Source organism: Struthio camelus, chromosome 2, assembly GCF_040807025.1.
Source record: "Struthio camelus isolate bStrCam1 chromosome 2, bStrCam1.hap1, whole genome shotgun sequence".
Lineage (NCBI taxonomy): Eukaryota > Metazoa > Chordata > Aves > Struthioniformes > Struthionidae > Struthio > Struthio camelus.
In genome coordinates this window covers 167351589-167373875 of record NC_090943.1, presented here as the reverse complement: position 1 = coordinate 167373875, position 22287 = coordinate 167351589, and the positions used below count along the sequence as shown (strand labels likewise).

At 40.9% G+C, this 22287-nt stretch overlaps 1 protein-coding gene across 3 annotated transcripts in view; it reads left to right on the top strand.

The window, feature by feature from the left end:
- Positions 1-200: 200 nt before the first annotated feature.
- The window catches only part of COL22A1 (collagen type XXII alpha 1 chain), a 237521-nt gene continuing 215434 nt past the window's right edge, over positions 201-22287 (top strand). The window contains exon 1 of one of the 3 annotated variants that reach the window (XM_068933389.1): positions 201-222. The gene's annotated coding sequence lies outside the window, so the exon portion shown is untranslated. The other 2 variants (XM_068933387.1, XM_068933388.1) reach the window with 2 other exon arrangements.

Here is a 22287-nt window from a genome sequence, read left to right as displayed (position 1 = left end):
GCTTTTTTTTTTTTGGTCAATTTCTTTCCGTTTTTCTCTTACACACACAGGCAGCTCGAGCGCAGAATAATTTTTCTGTTAAGTACGCAGACATGCAGAAACAAGATCTGTCATCTAAAAAGGAAATCCAAAAAGGAACTGGGTCAAATTATACTTAATCCTTTTTTTTTTTTTTTCCTTTTAGTCAACAAAGTTTTTAGACCGTCTGCAAACTCTGCTTAGGTGAGTCTGTCGGCTGAACTCCGGGCTGGTTCGACCCTGCACCTGAGAAGCAGCGGATGCAGAGAGCCATCGCTGCGCGTGCTAAAGCAGAGACAGAGGAACGGGTAATGCCCTCATTGAGGAAAGCCGTCAGAAAAGTTTAAAGCTCATAGGAACTTTAGAGGTGTCAACAATTACTCTTTTGGGATTGATTCTCCTGATCATATTTGTCTTGGGTTTTGGTGACCTAACACCGTCTTGTGTTCTCTTTTGTGGCACTTTAGTTTCTATCTGCATGTTGGAATACCCTGACAGTTTTACAGGATAATGTTCATATTTATTACGAATGCGCTTTACATCACTTTCTTGCTATAGCCCCTAAGTCTTCTAAGCTGCCTAATTCAGCAGGTCTCTTTCCCTTTTGCATTTTTACATAGTTAATGTTCTTAAAAAGGGTACTGTTTTACAGCCGACACTTCACAGTCCATTAGTATGCGCACAGTGCTGTGTGTGTGCGTGCACTTTGATGAAGACCTTAAAATAACACAGCCCATCTGCACAGTGTGGACACTAACAGGGTGCATCTGAGGAAGATGCACCTTCAAAATCTGTGCGTGTAGCTGTATGCTTAATTTCCATCCATGATTACTCTAGATGCGTGCATGACTCCTATTTTTCTATTATAAATGCCTGCTTAAGACATCTGGCTCAGGGGGTTTTGCATATAAATGCTATTTAATAAAATAGTAGGCACAGTTTCTCAGATAGGTTAGGCAAGCAATTGCAAGGTTGAGTCCACCTCAAAAGCGCTGTGACTTTTTTTTTTTAAAGAGCAAGAGTTTTTGACAGTAGTTTTTACTGAAATATCAATTTTTCTGCCAACCGTCTTGCATATTTTCCAGTATGATGCTGCAATTTTGGATATACAAATAACACAGTTCAAATGTGTTCTTTGTCCATTTTGAGGAAGATGCTCTGAAGTACTTTAGTAAGACATAGCAAGTGCAGATGGCACTGCTCTGTCCTGTGAACAATCTGGGACAAATCTTGTTTGTTTTATCAGTGCAAGTAGTTGTCTCCGTAATCTGAGTGATGGTCTGTCTAATTTGAGGGAGACCATGTCGTCCATGAACGAAGAGAGGCTTTGGGTTGGAAGAGTATTCTGATGGATGACTTAGTATGGTGGAAGTATTAATATGCCTCATGAACATGCCTCATATTAGAGTTGTGGAAGACTTGTTTCCCCTAGTTTCGGGTTATTCCTGTGGTCCGTGGACACTTTTTCTGAGCTCGAAGACTTAGATAATGTGTAGGTGAGTATGTTTGCAGCAGATACACAGACGCGTGCCTCTTTCCTCACTTCCTTTGCTGAGATTCCATACAGTTGTAGGGCAAATGTCTTTGCTACATGCCACAGCTAGCTTTTGATTCTGGAGGTTATAGTACTGAAAACAATAGCACTGAAAGAATGCTTCCAACATGTGATAATTTTCTTGCTAAAATACGTTATTGAGATTTGCTCGATAATTGTCTTGGCTTCAAGGGAAATTTCCATTTGTCATACTGCAACAATTTCATCTAAAACCTGCTTTGTTTAGTCACTACTGGGTGATTGCAATTCCTCCCTTTTAAAAATATCATTCTTAAACTCTTTTCCTTTCTCATAATGAGGGGCAAAACCTTGAAGAAAAAAATCCACATTAGAACAGTGTCTTGCCTGTACCACCGTACTTGAATAATACAGGTCACAACGCTGAGCTATTTCAGCTGTTCCAGGCAATGTCAAATTTTCCAGTTCCTCCATTTCTTAGATAAACTGTAATTATGTATTTCTCCCCACTACACTGAAATATCCCCTGCGAGCCTTTGCAACTCTTGTTTTCCCTGGTGAAGACTATGTGGCAGTATATTTTTTCTTTTACAATTAGCTCTTTAGACAGGAGCTATTCCTGCAGGTTTTTCTTTGGCTAAGTGGGTCTGAAGACAGTGATGTTCGGTCCTTACTGAATACTGCTCACTTTACTTTAAGGCGCTATCAGCTATTATGAAGATATTTTGGAGCATAAGAGCTCACTTTATGGAAACTAGGGTAGGGGGATGGAGCCAACATCTCCAGAAAACACTAAATTGTAGATGGGGAACTGGGTACGTGTTTTAAAATTCTTACAGCGAATGCAGGTAGAACAGGACAAGAACATGAAAATGAACACATTGGAAATTTTTTGGTCATGCTTGAAAACAAACTCTCTCTGTGTTAATTTGCTCTGTCTTCTGCTTTGTTTTACTTGTTGTTTACCTAACGGTCTGTTCCAGTTGCTGCTGTAGGTTTTGTGGTCTCCTGCAGTGAAAGTGGCATCAGGCTTCTGAAGCTGCCATAAGCAAACCCAGTCTGAGATAACTCTGTCCCAGCTCAGTTAGTGGAGTCAAGTTGAGGCTTGCATTTCCCAATGAGAGATGCTTCTGCAAAAATCTCTGGTTGCACTTTTGGAAGATTTACACCTCTTAAGCCTTACTTGAAGTCGACTGCTCAAGCCGCACTCAGACTTACACGCTATATTTGGCAAGATAGTAAGACTTTTGAAGTAATAAATCATAAGATTTAGTCTATTTTATAATTCTCTGTTATAAAACTAAAAAAGTCTGCTTAGATCTGGGAATGTTTTGCTGGGGAGAGGAGGAGTTAGTCCTAATGGTCTTGGTTTATAAATTACATCAAGGGGCAGTAAATTGAAGGTGGAATTAAGGATTTTTGCCTTAACATTAGAGCCAAAAACCTCACTGTACTGTAGTCAGAGGATATTGCTCTGGCACTGCTGCTGGCTGCTGCATAGCCTTTAACCGGTCACTCAAGCTTTAGACAGTCTCAGTACTTGTGGCTGTGAATGAGGGAGAACTGAGTAAACCCGCATTAGAAGCAAGCTCAATTGTACTCTGAAATGTTAAAAATAAATGTGTTATTAATACAAAGCATTCTTATTTCTTACTGAGTTAAACGTTTAGTAAGAATTGGCAACAGGGTTGTGACCAGCAAGTTACAATCCCTGCACTGATGACCGCAGCGTAGGAGCTTGGTTGGGGTTGTGGGGGGACTGTGTACCGAGTTCTTGTCCCCACTTTCCTCCTGACACTCGACTCCAACTTGGCTTATACATTTAGTTGTACAAGTGTGATCTGCAAAGCAGGACCTAGAGTTCTGGTTAAGGGAAAGGTTCTTTTTCTCTCTTTGCCTCTATTCCTGGTCTGAATATTGGTGTGGGAGGTGATAGTATTTCTTCTTCGGTATCACAAAAAGACCTATGAAGATTAAATAGCTGATGCTTCACCTAGCAAGGAAAATAATGCATGCATTATTATGGCCGTGAAAAAACTTGTTTCAGAATTGACAGTAGGTGTGTAGATGTGGGTACATGGCTAGCTAGGGACTTGTGTTGTAGATCAGAGTTTTAATTTGGAGTGGGGAAAAGAAGAAACAACTCACCTCTGTAATAAACATTACTGATTTAGTAGGTATACAACAGATAAGTTACTTCCTAGTGATTTGAGGAAAATTAAGTTAACGAAGTGCTGCATGTAGTGAGACTGCTTTTGTTTCCTTGTGCTGCCAGAAAAAGCTTACAAAGCATAGTTTCTTTGCTGGACAGATTAAGGGGGGAATGAGTTGCCATTCATTTAATTTACTATTTTGAGTTTTTCATGGCAGATGCCTCGTATGTTTGTATACCTGACCAACGGGAGCTTGGAACTTCTGGGCATGTTTTGACTTCAAAAGGCTTATTGCTGTAAAACAGTATGAATAGACTTTAAAAACTTTCCTCCCTTGCAGGGAAGAAATTTAGCAATGCAGAGAGGGCAGACTGGCTTCAAGCCCTGCCTGGTACCTGCCTGAAAATCCTTGTGCTGCAGGAATAGTAATGCAGCCTATCAAGAGAGCCCCAGGAAGAGATACACACACACACCAAGGTGGATGTGGCTGCAGAGCTGGCCAAAAAAGTGCAAAAGTTGGAGTAGTTTTGGTTACAAGGCACAAAGCTTCTTCAAGCTATGCTAGCCTTGCAAATGCAGTAGGAATAAATTAAATTTACTTATGGGTCACATTTTGTGAGTATTGTCAGTCCTGATTATGCTGTTGTCTAGATTTCCTTTGCTTAAGGAGAACTGTTATTGCAGAGCTTATCTACTATGCAGTAGACATAAGATATCCTTTCGTAGTTTATCAGAATCTATTTACTTTGCATTGATTCAGTTCTTCAGAAAACAGTCTTTGATTCTTTGCAAAATAGAAGGATCCCTTAAGTTTGGTCTAAGCAACTGGATTTGATTATCGTTATATACTGAATATTGATTTTTAAGTGATTTTAATAGGAAATGTCAAAACTAACATATTTCACATCGCATTAGAAGGGAAGTTTAAACTATTGATAGTTTAAATATTTTTGGCCACTCACTCTTTGGTCTAAGCTTAGCCAACACTTGATTGTTATTTGACCCCTTATTACCCAAGTGCAATTTTTGCAGTTGTTGTTTGCTTAACAATGTTGAATTATAAGTCTGTTGGCAGAGTCCAGGTATTTCTTTCCAGAGCATACAGGTTTATATCAATTGTGATAAAAGAAGGTATTTTGCGTATCATTTACAATTACTTTATCTGAGCTTGAAAATTTAGCCTAGGACGACCAGGGGAGTTTCTTTTGGCCTGAGATTTAGAATAAAGCTACTTACCATTTGTACTACAGAACTTCTATAATTACATTTTTATCAGTAGATAAAGACTAGAAGTAATCTGCATGAACTGTCTTGATTATTGCTGCAGTTCTTCGAATTGAAGCAATATGTGGCAGCCACTGCAAATCAGTTCTTACAGTGGGCATCCCTGGAACCCTTTTTCGATTTTCGAGGTAGGACACAGCTTCTGCTCCTCGGTGAGTGAAGTATCCTAGCGAAACCATAAAGTAGGAAAGCTAGGAGCCCATGGTTTCCGGTCCATTGTAATACGTGGTAAGAGAAGGATAGTCAGTGCTGACCTTTGCAAAATATACCAGAAAATATTCAGCAAGCTCCATTGACTAAATCTAGACAAGGTCATCAATAGCACAGTAGCTGGAACTCCTGACCAGGGAATTGATTCAGTCCTTGCCAAGAGAGAACAGGGCACAGCCCTTCGGTAGCATCTGAAGTTCAGGTCTCATGCAATCACTGGCAAGGCTCAAATCCACCTCATTTATAAGACCTGCAGTGTCACAGCCTAGGATGGCCCCAGTCTGAACATGGGACCTGATGATCTACTTCTGCAGTGGCTTCAGTAATTTAATGTTCTTGCAGCAGAAAGAAAAAACATTACTTTTGTAAAGGAAAACGTTTTAGAATAAGTAATTAAACTGCTCAACTGCTCTGGGAGGCCAGGGCAGTACTGAATTACTCTTTTCGAACAGAGGGGTTGACCATCTTTGTTCGAGTCTGACAATTCATAACCCACCTCATACCTGAGCTGTTTCAAACCAATTTTCTCCCGATCCTGCTTTGCTGTTTAATTATAGTACCACCTGAAGTGTATTTCTAAGAGTTGTTTTGTATGTTTTCTGGAGTCTTTTCTTATTTATACAAGTAAGTACTTTTATGATTGATTCCTGAAATTAGAACAGTCTACCACTGGGCTTATTTTAGCTTCTTTCTTTATCGTCCCTTGGGTTTATTACTGAGTACAGAGTCTGTTCTTTTTTTCACTGAAATTATTTGTGCATTTCAGACTGCTTTCTTTTTCTTCTCCTTTTTAATTCACTGTTCTGTCTCTTTTATTGCCTTCTTCATCTTCCCTCTTCAGTAGATTCCTCTACTGTCATATTTTCTTCCCTTAACATCCTTTTTACTTCCCTTAACAGCTGTTCCCAGACTATGAGCCATGACCCCAAGAAGGCTATTGCAGTTATGAGTGGGTTATAAAATTAAGTTGCTAATTTTGGATGTTGTGATATAGGGAAGCCTTGGAAATGCTGCTCTCCAGGACACTATCCCATTGTGCTAGGAGATCTATACTGACATAAAAAGGAATCACCTTTCCCCCCAGAGTTTCTGATTTAAGACCGGTAATAGCAGGTGACAAAGCAAACAGATGAAAGCATAAAGTAACCTTGTACCAGAATTCCACTGGTATGGTGAACAACTTACTTAAAAATATTTACTCTTACCTCAACTTCTCATTTCCATGTCTACTTTTTTGCTCTCAGCCTATTTCCCAGAGAGTATTTTTTAAGCTAATAACCCATAAGGCAGTTCCTCTTCCAGCCAAGGAAGCCACAGAGAGGAGCTCACAGGTACGCTGAGTTTTGGGGAGACTGTCCCCACGAGCTGGAGCAATTGCTGAGAGCTGACAGCTCTGTAGGTCTGGAAATTTCAAGAGAACAACACCAGAAATAAGCAGGAACAATTCTGCGTTACCCAGTATCACTTATTTTTCACAGCAGTATGCCTTCCTCCTTCTCCTCATTCATAACTGGAGGACTTCATTGTGCCGTGGGCTAAGTCTTAAATAATCAGCGCTGCTTGTAGCATGGGTGCCTGTAGCCCCAGGGCTGTGACTGTACCACCAGGCGCGGGGTTGGGTGGAGTTAGCCTTTCCTGGCCCTCTATTGAGTAGAGAGGACCAGTAGTACCAGCATGTCTGGAGATGGTCCCTTTCATCCCAAAATGGGTCACCTCATCTAATTGTAGATGTCTGTGATGCAGGCTTCTCCAGCTTAGCCAGACACCCCTGGCTCCCTTTAGAGTCAGTGATGAAAAATAGGAAGTTTTACAGCATGATTCATCTGGCCTGCATTAAATGAATTACTCCCTAGAAGTGTCTGTTCCTCTCTATAGATTATGAAAACACAGTAGGTGGTTTACTCAGGTAAAGACATGCACACTGTAAATCTCTGGTACTTGGTCAGATGAATCCCTGTCATGTCGATAAAGCCTTAGCATCTCGTTCAGCAGCATTACTAGCAGGACGCCGTTCCCCATAGACAAGCTGTGGTGAACCATGGCTGTTGATCAACACGCAGCAGCATCTCTGTGTCAACAAATTAGCAGTGAAGAAAACATTTTGTATTGATTAAAACTCTAAGAGCAGTTTAGGTTAGAAGGAGGGCCTGGAATTGTCTGGAATAGCTGTAGCAGGATGAGGTGACAATTTTATCCCAGATACCAGATTTAGGACCTTATATGAGATATACAGCTGTAATAGTCATGTCATATAGCCAAGTGCTCAGTCCTGTGTAGTCGGGATAGGAAGTATTCAGCTGTTGGGCTGCATGTTATCTTAAAAAAGCTCTTTTCTGTCTGTTATAGAACCCATGCAGGAGGAGTGATTATGTAATTACGTTGGTTTTGGGGAATTCTAGCCTATGGGTTGATTTAGTCATTCCCCTTAGCCTATTTAGGATAATATTGATATAAAGAGAGTGTTTCTCTTGGATCGAAATTGGCCAGGAAAATAATTGCTGGAGCATGGTGACAATTTTCTGTGAGACAGACACTCGATCTGAATATTCTTTTCACTTATTCCTGTTATGAATGGGATAATGCTTTTTAATTCTGATTTATCATTAAGGCTCCACAGAGCATGAATTTTTCTTTATTATTCCTAAACTGTTTGCAAAATATGGCCTGTATCTGTAAAATCTTTCAGTTAATAACAGTATTATAAACACTCTTGACCCATTCCTAGGTATGAGGATCCATCCTGTTCTACACACAACTTTTCTACTTCATTACCAGCTCTTCTTTTTTAGCTAACTCGTTTGCCTGATCAACAGACAAGAGTTAATCCCCTCACTGTTCTGTGACCTGATGCTGTATTGGATAGCAGTGAAACCAACAGGAGAGTTTTTCTCCTTATATACCCTCCATAAGAAAAGGAAAGGTGAAGAGGTTCTTAATCACCTTTGAATCCTTTATGTTGGTGTACTCACAGGATTTGTGAAATCCTGTCTATTAGATTGTAAACTGTTCAGGTGAAGGGATCGCCTCTGGTAAACACTTTGCTCTTATCCCAGTAGAGATAATGTGAGAGAGGAGGTCTTTTCTGGTGCAAGACCTGGACTGCTGAACTGAATTTAATTCCCAGCTCGGTCACAGACTTTCTCTGTAACCTTAGGCAAGACAGATTGAATCAATGCCCGGGTTTCCTGTGTTGAAAAATGGGAGTTTCAGAGAACATGTGACAGGCCTGGTTGTAACTCTTTTGTGATCCCTCAGGGACCTGTTCCTAATTCAGTTCGTAACGGGGAACTGTTGGGAGATGTATCCTGATGGAGATTTGAGACATGACAGCATCTGGAAGATCAGATTAGGGAGCATTTTATTTTCGGACTCTAAAAGGCTCAGTCTGGAGAGAGAAACTTGAAGGATGGGATGTGAAAGGTGAAAGATGTGGAAGGTGGGATGTGGAAAACTTTGGTAACTCTTCAGGCCAGAGCCTGACTTTGAATTGTCCAGAAACCTCCAAGGTCTGGTGGAAGGGACCGTCACTTAAACACTCTTATGCTTCAGGACTATGTTAGCCAGGGAAGGCCCATGAATGAGACTTAAGCTGAGGAAGAAAGGATTTTGGGAGTGGATTTCTGTATGGGAGAAGCTGGAGTGATACTTGGAGAAGACCCCAGGGCCTTGTTGACCCCAAAAGAAAGGACATAGCAATCTTCTGCAAAAAGTGTACCAGTAACTCCTGAGAGAGCAGGACAGCTGGACGTATACTTGGACCCAAAGGAAAGACTTGGGAGCTAGAAGAGGACCAAAGCTTTCACGTGCCTTCTTCTAAGAGGGCAGGCTTTGTGCCTTTGGTTGCAAGTGATACTCCCCAAATCTGTGATGAGTAAGGGCAGTTCGAGGGCCAAATGCAGAACAGTGATGAGCTGAAGATTTTATGCTAGGTCTTACAACTGCCTACTGTCCTGCTGGGGTTTAAAGAGAGTCAGTTCTCACATGTTCAGTGGGCAAGACCTGCCATGAGGGAAGAGCTAAGTCCCACATTACATTGTTAATCTAGGAAAACAGCCATCACTTTCCTCTCTGTGCCCTTTAACCATTGACTGCCCTTCTCCAGTAACGGGTAAGACCTTGTCTCACTTGAGTTACTGCGTTCTCTCTGATACGTGAAAACAAAGTTTCTTTAGCCCTATCTGAGTTTGAGCTCTTTCTTGCATCTTTGGGTTCAGGCTTCTGGAACTGTGTAAAGTGCGCTGCCTGCTGCCAGGAGCAGTCTTCTTCTTGCACATCTTACCACTGCTGATCATGGGGCTGTTTTTATCCTTTAAAAGCTGTTACATGCACATTGAAGCAGCCTTGTCCTTTGGTCCTAGGGGTTGTGTCATCTTGGTTTTTTTACTACAGACGATACTCTTCAGTTAGTGGGTTTATCACAAAATACAAGCTTGTGTCTTTCTTGGAGAAGTCAAAATAAATCCCCAAAGACTCTTTGAATTTCAGCTCAAAATCACTTTGGTATGTACCACAACAAGTGGAAAGAATGGGAATTAAAGGCTAAAGTTTGCAAAAATAGTTGTTAGAAATTAGGTATTTGGGACGGATTTTCAAAAGATTGTGCTATTATTTTCTAGGATCAGTACTCAAATCTTATAAACTACTAAAATTATTCTGATGCTTAAAGGAAAGTAAACATTTAAATCTTCCTCCAATGATTTCACTGAATGAAAGTTGTGAAATGTATTTGAAAAATGGGGCTGCTCGGTTTGCTGAAGCATGTATAAAAAGAGTGGCATGCATCTCTATTTCAGTGCCTACTTGTGTGGCATAGGATGTGGGATACCTATTCTATTGAAGAGAAAAATGTTGGTGACAAAAATGAGTAGATTCTCAAGATGGCAGAGGAAGTCTGGGTGGGTGGGAACTCAGATTACTTTATATCTAATTCTGTGTTTGAGACACAAAAGTATGTTTCTGCAAGGCCTTTCATTGTATCCTCTGCATTCAGGAAAAGGTCTTTGACCTTATTCACATCATTGATGCTTTCTTAGGCAGTAAAAATAGATTATTTGGGATATGGTTTAAACGATGACTGGACGGAGTGAAAAATACAGATAGGAAAATTAATGCTATCCTGCTCCTAGGTTTAATGCTTTCTGGGAAAAAAAATCATGAAGTCTAGGAAGGGCTCTGTCACTAGCCATAGTTATCTGTGATTTAAGGTATCAATAATGTGTTTTGTATTATACAGAGTTAAGTGGAAAATGACTCCCAATTTATTGAGACTTATACTGTGGTTTCTTTACTTAGGGGCAGATTCTGTCATCTCAATAAAAAATTATCGAGTATTTTAATCTGCTAAGAGGTATACTGAGATACCAGTGGGATTGTTTGAACATTGATCATTTTGCAAGCAGCATTACCAAATCAGCAGGGCTACTGAGGACTCTAGTAATTTCTGAATCACATAATTCAGGGTATAGTAGTTTAAAAAAAGCATGCTAAGTTGGCCTCCAGTGATGTGGTGAGTTTTACTTCAGATTTCAGTAGGAATACTTGAAGTACTCAGAATACCTACTATTTTAAATGTTTCCAATAGTTTTCAAAATCCAGGCACTTAACATTCAGACGTATCTTTTTTTATAATTGATTATGACAAATTTCAAAAAAATGATTGCACTCAGGCTGCTCTCTGTAGGAGAAGCAGGTGAGCTAGAATATTTCTGGCAGTGTCATTTCTAGCCTGTTGGATCTGGAAATGCTTCAAATCACAGGCTAAAAGCTGCTGTCCTCTGCTTGCTAGTCGGCAGTCTGAATTAAATGCGTCTTGGCGAATAACCTGTGTGTTGCCCAGTGCACTGATGCCAGTATTTGGACCAGCCCCGTGCCGGGTGCATCTGCCTGCAGACGAAAGGTTAAGCGGTGCCTACATGTTCTCCTGGGCCAGGCGGGAGGCAAGAGCCAGCGTCGCCCAAGCCGTAACCACGGGAGGCACTGCACCGGGGGATAGCCCTTCGTTACCCTTCCTTCTTTTCTGCACTTGTGGTGGCCGTGAGGCTACTTTGGTCCTTGGAAGGGTGCAGCCTTCCAGGGCTAGATGCCAAGGTCTGCCCACATCCTGCCTTTCCCTGCCAATTTACTCACAGGGCTGTAGTCTGCAAACAAGTCATTCTTCCCTGCCTGGGGACAGAGCTCAGAAATAAGGTAGGTCTTACGTGGCTGGGAGAGCTGCTCCTGCGTGGTAGGCACAGTGCTTTTCCCTCCTCTCACTGTTTTCCTCAGTTGAGTAACTGGAGAATAGAGTCCATTCCTAGATGAAATCTTTGCTTTTCCCCGAGAAACGTTCCTTTCACTGTGAGATTCAAACTATGCAATGGCAAGGTAGCTATTTATAACGTGTGGGTGAGGAGAAATCTCTCATTAAGTAAAAGGGTCATCTAAGAGTAGCTGTTCAGTAGACTTAAAATTTGGTAATGTATTTAAAGAACTTGTCCTCTGCAAAAGAGTGGGTCAACCTCAGCGTCAGGGTCTGTGCTGCTTTATTCTTGCTCTGTTCTAGTGTAATTCCATTGGGTTTTTTTTTTTTTTTTTGATTTACCCTAATACCTAGAGTTGCAGCTGCACGTCAGGATGGAGTCAGGCTCTGAGATCTTGAAGATTTGCTGTTGCAAAGAAATAACTGATTCCTGCCATTTGGAATATGATGAAACTGAAATCTGTTAAGCTTGAATACTTAGCCTGCGCTTGCATGATCTTTCCAATAACTCATGTTCCTTTGAAGCCGTTTCGTTGTCCTGACTTTCCTGTTCTTGAATTGTTGCCAGTTAAATTGAGTCCTTCTGGTGTGGTTCATGGGCTGCAGTCATAAAGCTGACACTGTTTTACATCGGTATGTGGGAAAGAGATCTTTTTGCCTCTAGGATGTTATTAGGAACGAGATGACAACTTGTGAATATTTTCCAGGTATCATAATACTTTAATATATTGGAATGTTGAATAACAGTGGTGATAACATCACAACCGTATAGGATAGCAGACAGTAATTCTGTTGCATGGAATACCTGCTATCTTTGTTCTAGCTTGAGATGGACGTGGAAAATCTTAATGCTGAAACCTCTATTCTAGCTGTTAAATTTGGTGTTTGTCTTTTAATTCTTTCAACTTTAAAGAGACTTCATCTGAAAAATAGGCAAGGATAGGGAAAACACTAGTCAGTGGCATTTCTGTGTATATCATTGAATGCTTTATGAAAGTAATGGACTAACTTTTATAAAAAGCATCCCAAAGCAAAGCTTTTAGAGGGATCTAACAGCATACTATGAAGGTCTTTTTTCTTTTTTTGATGGTCTCTTCCTAATTAGTGAACTGACAGATGAGTTAGACAAGCTGTTACACGTGAGTAAATGAATCAATATGTCAAACTAATGTAATGGTGTGGAAAGGTAGGAAGGGATCTATTGTTATTAAGAAGAGGCTGGGGGATGTGAGAGCGGATGTACCTTGCAATTATCTCTGACAAACGTTTTTCGACAAACTGCAGAAAGGGGAGATCTGTGTCAAGAAGGAAGAGCTCTGTTACAGTTTTGATCTTTTCTATGTTTTATGCTTCTCAGAGGGAAATAAAATTCTGTGGTCTCCAAAGGGAGACCAGACATGAAGTGCTAGTGTACTTCTTTCTCGGAGTGACTTCAGAGTCAAAGTTGTTCACGCAGATAAGAGTACCAGAGCTAAACCTATAGCGTTCTTCTATTCAGATGGTGGATTCAAAGAACAGAGGAAACCAGAAGTACTCTCATCTGGTCTTAGATAGCTATCTCAAGGAAAAAAATCTCTTTCAACAGTTAAGTCAAAGATGATAATAGCACTGTATGATGCTAGTCCTATGCAGAAGACTGTCTATCTCATGGAAAGGCATAGTTTATATAAGATGAACAGAGTATAGTGGCACTGCAAAGCTTTGATATTTCAAGTAGTGTTGAAGTTTACTGCCATACTGCACTTTGCACTGGAAATAAAAGTAGCAAGGCCAGAATTCTAATACAGTAAACATTTCTTCAGACCTAACAATTTAGGGCTGTTAAGCATGGATTATTTCTTTTCCTATCCGCTTTAGAATATTTTGCGACTTACATCAGTTATTGCTTTATTGTAATTCTCCTTGGATGTCAGATTTGCCTGAGAGATGTAAGTCATTGTGCCGGTATGACATTTCACTGGAAATGAAGGACACAGTTCAGCAGTTTAGATTTAAGCATGCTGAATTTTTGAGACAAAGTTCCTTCCTAGAATTTGGGAATCGCCCCAGCAACTCGCATGCCGTGCATGCCAAGTGGAAGTGCAATGGTGGAAGCTGAATGGAGGGCAGTATTGCTCTGGAAGGCCTGAAAGTCTCTGCTAGCAAAGTTAAATACGTAAATAGTGGATGAAAAATGTACTTTCTTAGGTAGCTTTAAAAATGTTTTGTAGTGAAAATACAGTGGGTGCAGTTGCTACAGCTCCTAGCAGGGTTTTGTGAAGAACTTGCAGTACTTATTCTTTAGTTGTACACAAATGCCTAGTTTTTCTCAGTCTGAGGATTCAGCATCACTTTGTATTTAGGTTCTCTCCTAAAGCATTTAAACTGCACTGATAAACAGCAGAAATGTTTAGAGTTTCTGGAGGGAAGAGAAGAAGGAGAGGTGCTCTGCTGATACTGAGAATTAAATTTTTTATCTTTATTGCACAAATAAAACATTACTAATGTAGCTGAGCTAGTGTTTTATTTCAGTTCTTATTTGTCCATCTGTTTGGGGGTTGTTTTAGGCCAAGAAATAGCTATAACGTGGGGTTTCATGTTTGCCTTACTAGGGAAAAAAACCCAAACTCCTGGCATATTAACCACTAGCCTACTAGAATGTGTTGTAGATTAAAGCATAATGAGATTTAAGGACACAGGAAGCAGAAGATGGATGAATTTGTTCTAGAGATCAAGTACATTGGATCATGGTAACTAAGCACTAGAAAAACTTCCTGTTAGTTCTGGTGCAGGGAATTTTCTATCTTATAAATCAAGACTGATGATTCTCCAGAGCAGGAAAAGTACTGCAGCTTTTCTACAAGGTATAGATTAGATTCAGGTATTAGGAAGAAAAATTTTGGACTTACATTAGCTCTGAGATCAGATTGTACATAATTGTCCCTTTTCTCTGTAATGTTCTTATAAATAAGAGTTTTCTCTGAATCCGTTGACATGAATATGAAAAACTTCCATACACTAAATTAGGTCCTATACATACCCATGGAAAACAGGAGGTATAATTCAACTGTTTTTACTCAACAAAGAATAGGCTGTCAGTCATGCTGACACAGAGACAAAACAGGAGAACAAGCACAATCCTGCAATCTTTTTTTTTCTCATTAAAATCAAAAGAACTACTCCAAACACAAAGACAACAGTTTGATTAAGACAGTCACTCTTCTGAGAGCAACTACACTTGAAATGTTTGCTTGTCTCTGTGCACGGTAAATTTACGTGTGTGTCTGCCCATCAGCTGCCCTTCTTGATGATGTGTTAGTACTTTGGCGGGAAAAGGAAAGCTAAGGAAAATACGTTTTGTTGCTTTGTGGGGCAGAAGATCTGGTGAAAAAAGACATGGAAAATGTCAAGGTACTCAGTGCTTGTTTTTACCTTTGTTTTTACTGGTGAGATCTGCTCTCAGACCTCCAGGTCCCTGAGCCTACCTGAAGAGTCAGTGCGAGTGAAATGTTACCCACTGGCCAAGTTGAACATGGGGGCTGACTTCATCTGGTGAAGTTTATGGCTACAGAAAACTCAAACTGAAGTTTAGCCCTTTAGACAATTCAGGATTCCATGAATGCCCCTTTAGTTCCCATGTGCATAAAGATTCATGTGGAAATGGACTAAATCCTACACAGGATATTTTTAAGCTCTCTTCATGTAAGCTAATGTAATAGGTACAAGTTCAAAAGGGCAAGGCATTTCCTAGCTCTGTGTTGGTCCTTCTATCCAAACTTGTTCTTCTAATGTAGTTTTATCATGCGGGAAGGGGTACCTGTTTTAGAACTCTAGACGTGCTTCTTCTGTCCCCCTGTTAGACAAGACTTTCTACGCTACTCTTTTCACTCTCTGCCTCTTAACTTGCTATTGTTTTCTATTATTAGTATTGCTGTCTGTTACTGTAACGACGTTAGTTCTTTAAGAAGAGATAAAATCAATCTGTCTGTGGAATTGTTTTTTCTATCCCCATGAACTAGAAAGGGAACCCATCCTGAGGAGTTCAGGTGTAAAAACACCTACGATGTAAATTTAGGCATCTACAATCTAAACTTACATGAGACAAATCTCAACAAAAGTACTGTGGTGTCTTGAGAGTTAGTCTAGAGTGAGAGAGGATCTTACATTCATCTGTAAAAACCATAAAAGGAGCAGATGTCTTTTGATTTAAGTACTAAAGAGGTAGCACTACTATCTAAGTAGTGCTCTTTTCCATTTCTGCAATTCTTTCTCTACCAAAGTCTCCAATTTTTCCCGTTTTTTCCTTTTCCTGGTAGCTACTGTATGTCCTGCCATCTGATCCTGGAACCCTCATTCTCAATTGTCTCTCTTTTTTAGGAAATACTATTTTCCTGATGTCATCATACAACCTTTGGCCATTTATCTAAATTGACTCCGTAGGAGAAAAGAGCACATGAGAACAGAGTACGTACAGATATAATATTTTAATGTGCATAAGGACCAGTATGCTGTCCTTAAGATAACAATGCAATCTGCAAGGTACTCATTGGTTTGGAAATAATGGGAATTTTGAAAATTTTTGAGTCCTTATCCAGTTGAAAATATCCTTCCTACACTCATTGAATACAAATTCTGGCATTTACTACTGCTAACATGATATCTGCCTGTTCTTTTAATGTACAAATTCAGGATATGAAGAGGAAAGGGAAAGAAGGGGAGCAAGTAACTTTTAAAGTTTCGGGTGGTCTTTTTGAGGCAGCTTGGTGTCGTGGGTCTTCCTACAGTTAATTACAAGAACTTGTGGTGTGAAGAAATGAGAATGTTAGGAAGACCCGAGTTTGGTGTTGTTCCCTGTTTCATCCACAGAACTCCTTATATTCCTTTGCTTCCCATATGGCTCTCTCCATTTCTGCTCTTTTTCCTACAAGAAAGTCACCACCATTTTTAAGATCTGTGGAATGAATTAAAAGGAAGCAAGCAGGGTGGAGGGGATGGGATGGGAGTTGAGATGGTTCAAAATCCTTCCAGGGAATGTCAGAATTATTGACCTGACACTGTCCCACCTTCAGCCTGAATCACAGAATGGTGGAACCAGCTGTTGTACAGGGGTGTCAGTGATCTTTCTTACCAGCTAGTAAATGATAAAATTTCTGCAGCTGCCTGTGTCTTTTGATTTCTTATCCTCTCTATGGGAGTGGCAGTGGTGGTGCTCTAGAGCCGTTCGTGGCAGAAAACAAGGGAAGTTTGCATACTTTTTTCTGTCTACAGTTCTTTCTTTCTTCATTTACAGCTTCCAGACACCTACTTGATAAACTCCTTTTAACTGTCTTCCTCTTCTGCTGTCTATTTTTCCTCTTACTCACAGCCCTGGAAGCAGCAATGACAAGAAATGGGAGAGGGACTGAACTTTGCTGCAGGTCTTCCACTGCGAGGAACTGTTCGCGGGGCTGTGACTCTATCTGTGTTGCATTCAGAAGCTGAGGGGAGTGAACTGTTATTTTGTCGCAATCTCAGACTTAAGATCTTTGTGACACTGGACAAACTCTGCTTCTGCTTGATTCCTGTGTGTTCCCTCTATCTGCCAGTTCTGTTTTAATGGTGGTCACAGTACTGGGCGGAGATAGCTGAGTGAGATGCCAAGGATGTGGTGCTCAGTTTGCCTTGACTCAAAGTTGGTGCTTGGATCAAGGTTGTACTTCTTATATCTCCTTTGACTTGAAAGGATTCTACAGTGATGGTGAAGACACCCATAATGTTGACCTCTGTCGTCACAGAAGATGAATCCTCCCCTCTCCTCCTAGCCTCAGCTCCTTCCATGAGAGAGAGAAGCATTTGAGATTGGAGCCAAAAAGGAATTGGGTGACATTTAGGCACTTGTTTCCAAGATTTTCGTTCTCAGGCCCTTCATACAACCTCCTCACTCTGCAGACACTAAACTGCTTTCCTCTTACCGTAGAGTTCTGTTCCTGGGTCATGCAATTATGAGAAATAGATGTTAGATCCTAAATGGGCTCCAGTCTCACTTTATATTCCAGATTAGTTCCCTAAATGCATAGCTGCTCTATCTGTTAACCTAGAGTTGCTTTCCACACTGAGGCCCTGCTGCAGTATGGAGATAAAGAATAGCCTTATTCCAGAATACCTGGTGGCAGAGGGTTGCCTGCAGCTTGCCTATTTCTATTTCAGTTCAACTGTCCTTTATGTTGTTTTAAAAGAAAGTAGACAATGCTTGTTCTCAGTACACAAGAGTGGGAAGATATTCAGCTGCGGTGGATTTCAGGCAATGGATCCTGAGCAGGGGACAGTGCCTCCTATGAGTGTTGAGTAACTTGGGTGAAATTAGAGGGCCATCAGCCTATTGGAAATGTGGAGGAGAGATTCATCCACATGGAAGGAGTAGGAGGCTTGTATGTTCCTATATTTGGGAAATTTTCTGTCATATGGACAATTCAACAGAAGAGTGGGGAAGGTGCTGGGTGAGTGCATGGTACATTTCAAACTAGCGTAGCCCTGTTAACAGCCTTTACAGTGAGAGACAATTGTTATGAGCTCATTTCTGGAGCTTTTAGAGATTCTAGTAATCCTTATCCATGCTGAGAGGAAAGTCGTAGAGCAAGGAATCCTAAGAAATTCTTCCTTGCATTGGCCCTAGTAGGACTTCTGGGAAATACTCTCACCAGACTCCTTTTTCTTAGAAAATGTGTTGCCTAATTTCCAAACAGATTTAGGCTGTTACCCCGTTCCAGTTCCTGGCTCCAGCTCTGTTAGCTGACTATATAAAGCCATGACATATGGGCCTTTTTACTGACATAATCCTCTACTGCACTAAAAAGGAAAAGATTAGGTTTCATTCCAGGAGCTGGAAGAACTTCCATGAAGATGTAAAAAGCAGGAAATGGTCTGTATATGAGTAAAGCATCATTATATTGAATAGCCTCGAGGTGCTCAGTGTTAAAGGTTTCTTCCTAATAGTTAATGCAGGCTGGAACAGCTATGTCTATGCTTGGGCGGAAATGAGATTTGTGTGACTTTCCCCATACAGATTATAGGGCTTAGGGCAAAGGACTGGTATTCTGAGACCTGTAATACCTCTATGTGCTCCTCATGTAGCATTAAGGACGGTCTGAGCATGTAGCACTGGGGACATGTCTCAGGATTTTCTGCTCCACAGCAAAGTGTTTCTACAGTTTGTTTACTTTAGCCGTGGGGGTCGTTTTGATCCTTTTCATACTTACATCACTCCTCATTAAACTGAATATCTCGCAGCCAGCAGTGGATGGTTAATTAAATGTCTGAACTGGGCTCCTCTTCCTGTAAGGAGGCCAGTGAATATGGGTAGCTGAAATCTGTTATCCTAAACAGCCAGTATGCTTTGTGTAAACATGCTGCTGGTGAACTTTTCAGTTCTAGAATACATGTATACTACATACCCTGTTTCAGTGACCACAGAAGAGATATTTCGAAGCTGTGTTCCTCAGTGTAAAATAAACAAGCAAGGGCATATGGATGAAACTTTCTATAGCAGCTAGAATGGGATGGTGCTTAATAAGGATGGGCAAGTTGTGCAGCTGCTATAGAGTCATGTAGTTTGGAGAGTTTGTTCTCCTCCAGCACACCCATCCTCGTTGATAATTTATTACGTATCTAATCCTCTTCTTGTCTTGATATGTACAAGATTCAAATATGCATTGGCCCCAGTGGATCAGGCGCTGCAGAGGTGTGATATGACGCAGTGTGTAAATGACTTGCAGTCTACATGACTCAGACGATATATTTGGGGATGTTTGGGGGATAGGAGAGGATAGTTCCAAAATAAGATTGCAAGAAGTTGGCAGACCTCCAAGTCGCACGTCCTCTTCCCAATTTCCTGGTCCTTGCTGAAGAGGTTCAAGGCAGTACTTTCCAGAGGAAACTTCTCCCACCAAGCAGTCATTCCATGTTTCCAGTATACAACCTACTGAGTCCATCTTGCTGGAGGCAAGCCCTGCCTAATCCTGGGGACCTGCACCACCTGTATGCCGTATGGGACTGAATAATCTAGTACTCCTGAACTGCGTTCTCCATGGGATGGCTACTGGGCCCCCTGAAATCAGTCTTAGCACTAGCAAGAATTAAGGGAAAAATAAAAGCAAATTTATTCTAGCAAAAAGGCAGCACTGAGAAACTAGTTACTAGATCTGGAGACTACTGTACAGAAGCGTGTATCTTGGAGTATTGACCTGATAGTTCATTTTTAAATTCATGATATTCTTCCTGGTCTTGTCAGCAAGTAAACCTGAGGAAAGAAGCTGGCTGACAGTATGAGCACTGCAGATACTGGGTGCTGGTTCTTGCACAAATCCTGTTCTCCAGGCATTTTCTGCCCATGTACAAAGCCCATGATGGGCAAAGCTTCCCCTTACGAGCTGTCTTAATCCCTTGGACCCCATGTATGCTCTGAGACGTTTCCTGATAGGTTTTGTTGTGATAATTATTTCAATCAGCATATCAATTTGTGACTTGCCTGCTAATAGGACAGAATTTTATGCAGAGCTTGTGTTTGATGTGTAAAATTTCTTCTGAAATGAAAGCTGCTCATTAGCTGAAGTGAGAGAGGGTTACGACTTGCCTAGTCGATAAACACACGTGTTCATATGGCGCAGTATGGATTTTTCTGACAAACTGATTAATGATGCCAAAGCGTTTCTGAGTAGTTAAGCAATTAGAACTGCTGGTTGTGACTTTCTCTACCATATCACTTGAGAACATGTTTTTTCAGCGCTAGTAAGGGATGCAGCTTGCTTCTAGCTCCTGCTGGTTTATGCTGAGGGACTGAGACAGCTACGCTCTGTGGCGTGCCCATAAGTCTTTTTTTACCCATTTGGCCACAACTAAAGGTTTGTAGGACACATGGTGGCTTCTGTCCTCAGTGCACTCCTGTGGCAGCTGGGGCACTGGAGAACAGTGCGTACCTAGGTCATGTCCCCATCAAAGACCTGGGACACAGACGCAGCACGCAGCTTGTCCCAGCATTTGAGCGCAGTGTATTTGTATGAAAGGTAACAAGATAAATTTAGTAGTGCCCTAAACACGGTCTGTAGGATCTGGGAGATCCTATCATAGAGATATTTTGTCACAGACTAGTTTGGGTTTTTCTTGGCCAATCGACAGGAAGAGATTTCTAAGCTTGACATGCAAGGACACAATTTAAATTTGGAGTTACTTTCTCAGGACAAATCTCTGAAAGGTTAAACTTGGGAGTATTGCATAAAGGTTTAAGCCTGCAGACGCCTTATGGCTGCGGAAGGCAAAAATACATTACAAAGTCCTCAACTGGTACTTAGGGCATTTTAGAATTGCAGCAGTTTGACAGGTGACCAGTAACAGCTCGTTTTAGAGCATCTGTGGTAGATGCATTTACAAAGGGATCAATTTGAGGGATGCATGATCTAAACATAGGGTAAGGAGTCAGGAGCTGCTGAATTTTAATTCTGACTCTTTCTATCAGTTTTTATTGTGTGTGCACATGCAATGCAAAGGAGGTTGAAAGAACATTTTTAAAGTTGTGAAGTGGAGCATGCAGAAGTTAGGAAGTGCCAGTGCAGGCTTTATCCATTCCCCTTAGCATATGACCTTCTAAGACTCTTGGTTACACTAACCTGTGTATATGTGTGGGTTTTTTTTTTTTTTTCTTTTTTTCCTTGTCATTCCTGTCTCATTCAATATCCTAGACAGACTTCTGTCACTTAGCAAACAACAACTTACTATTTTTTCCCTCCTAATTGTTCAGTATGTAGTTTATTATTGCACAAAGTTCTTTCCAAATCCAGAAATATTAATCTGTCGTGGCCCTGATAGTTCCAGTACCAAGTAATGCATTTCAGCTGAGGCAAACAGCTGGTGGTTTAGTATCCTCTGCTGATCTTTCCCACTGCCCCATTTCTTCTCCTCTAAAACTACAGAGCACTTTGGCTAATCATTCATGCTAACCATCTTTGGGGGCTGATCAGCTTTTTTTAGGGATAAGGATAGAGGTGGTTCTTGAAATGTAATATTGTGGAAGAAGGGAAGAAGGGAAGAATTGTCTCGATCCCTGCAGCCTCACCATTGCTTAGAGCAGACTCTGCAGAGCTGTTCACTAGCGGTGTGCATGAACGTCCCCATCCAACAAGCTGTGGAATTGCTGAGAGTCTCCTTCTTACTTTCAGCTCTAGTTGAACGAAATACCTCAGGAGCTGCTCTGTCGCTAGCAAAGGATTTTCTGCTCTCTTATTCCCATGGGTTTTGACATAATGCCCACTGAAATCAATGGCCCTTCTTTTCATTAGCTACAGTTGGCTTTGGATCAGGCCTAGGAAGATGCATATCTTCCAGGGATGCCATCTGATGATTTCTTGAAAAAGCATCAAACAAAGGTATATGACGGTATGGGCTGATTAGGAGGGGGAAAAAACAAAAAAGGAAAATTCCGTCTCTCTTTTACATGCTCTGCTTCCTGCTCATATCAGCAATAATTTAGATAATTAAATTGCTCAGTTCAGTAGCTGGGAGAGACACGATCAACAAGCAGAGTCTACTAAGATGTCAAATGTGTTAGTGTTCCATATTTTTTTTTTTGTGAAAAGCTGTATAATTGGACACCATCTTTTCACCCTGGGCTAACCTCTACTTCAGAGGAGCATACTGAAGACATTTAAAATCAAACTATGAATGCCAGCACAGTTAGAACATTTATATGGTGTATGGTGATGTTTCATGGCAGCAGGCGAATGGGTGAAATTATGCAAAATAATATCAGCCCCCTTCCCCCCTTGAATTTAACGGTAAGATGAACAGCTCAGTGTTATGATTTAGTAAAACGAACCCTCCAGCAAAAGTTCAGATATGTTAACGAGCACCCTAAAGTCCATAAC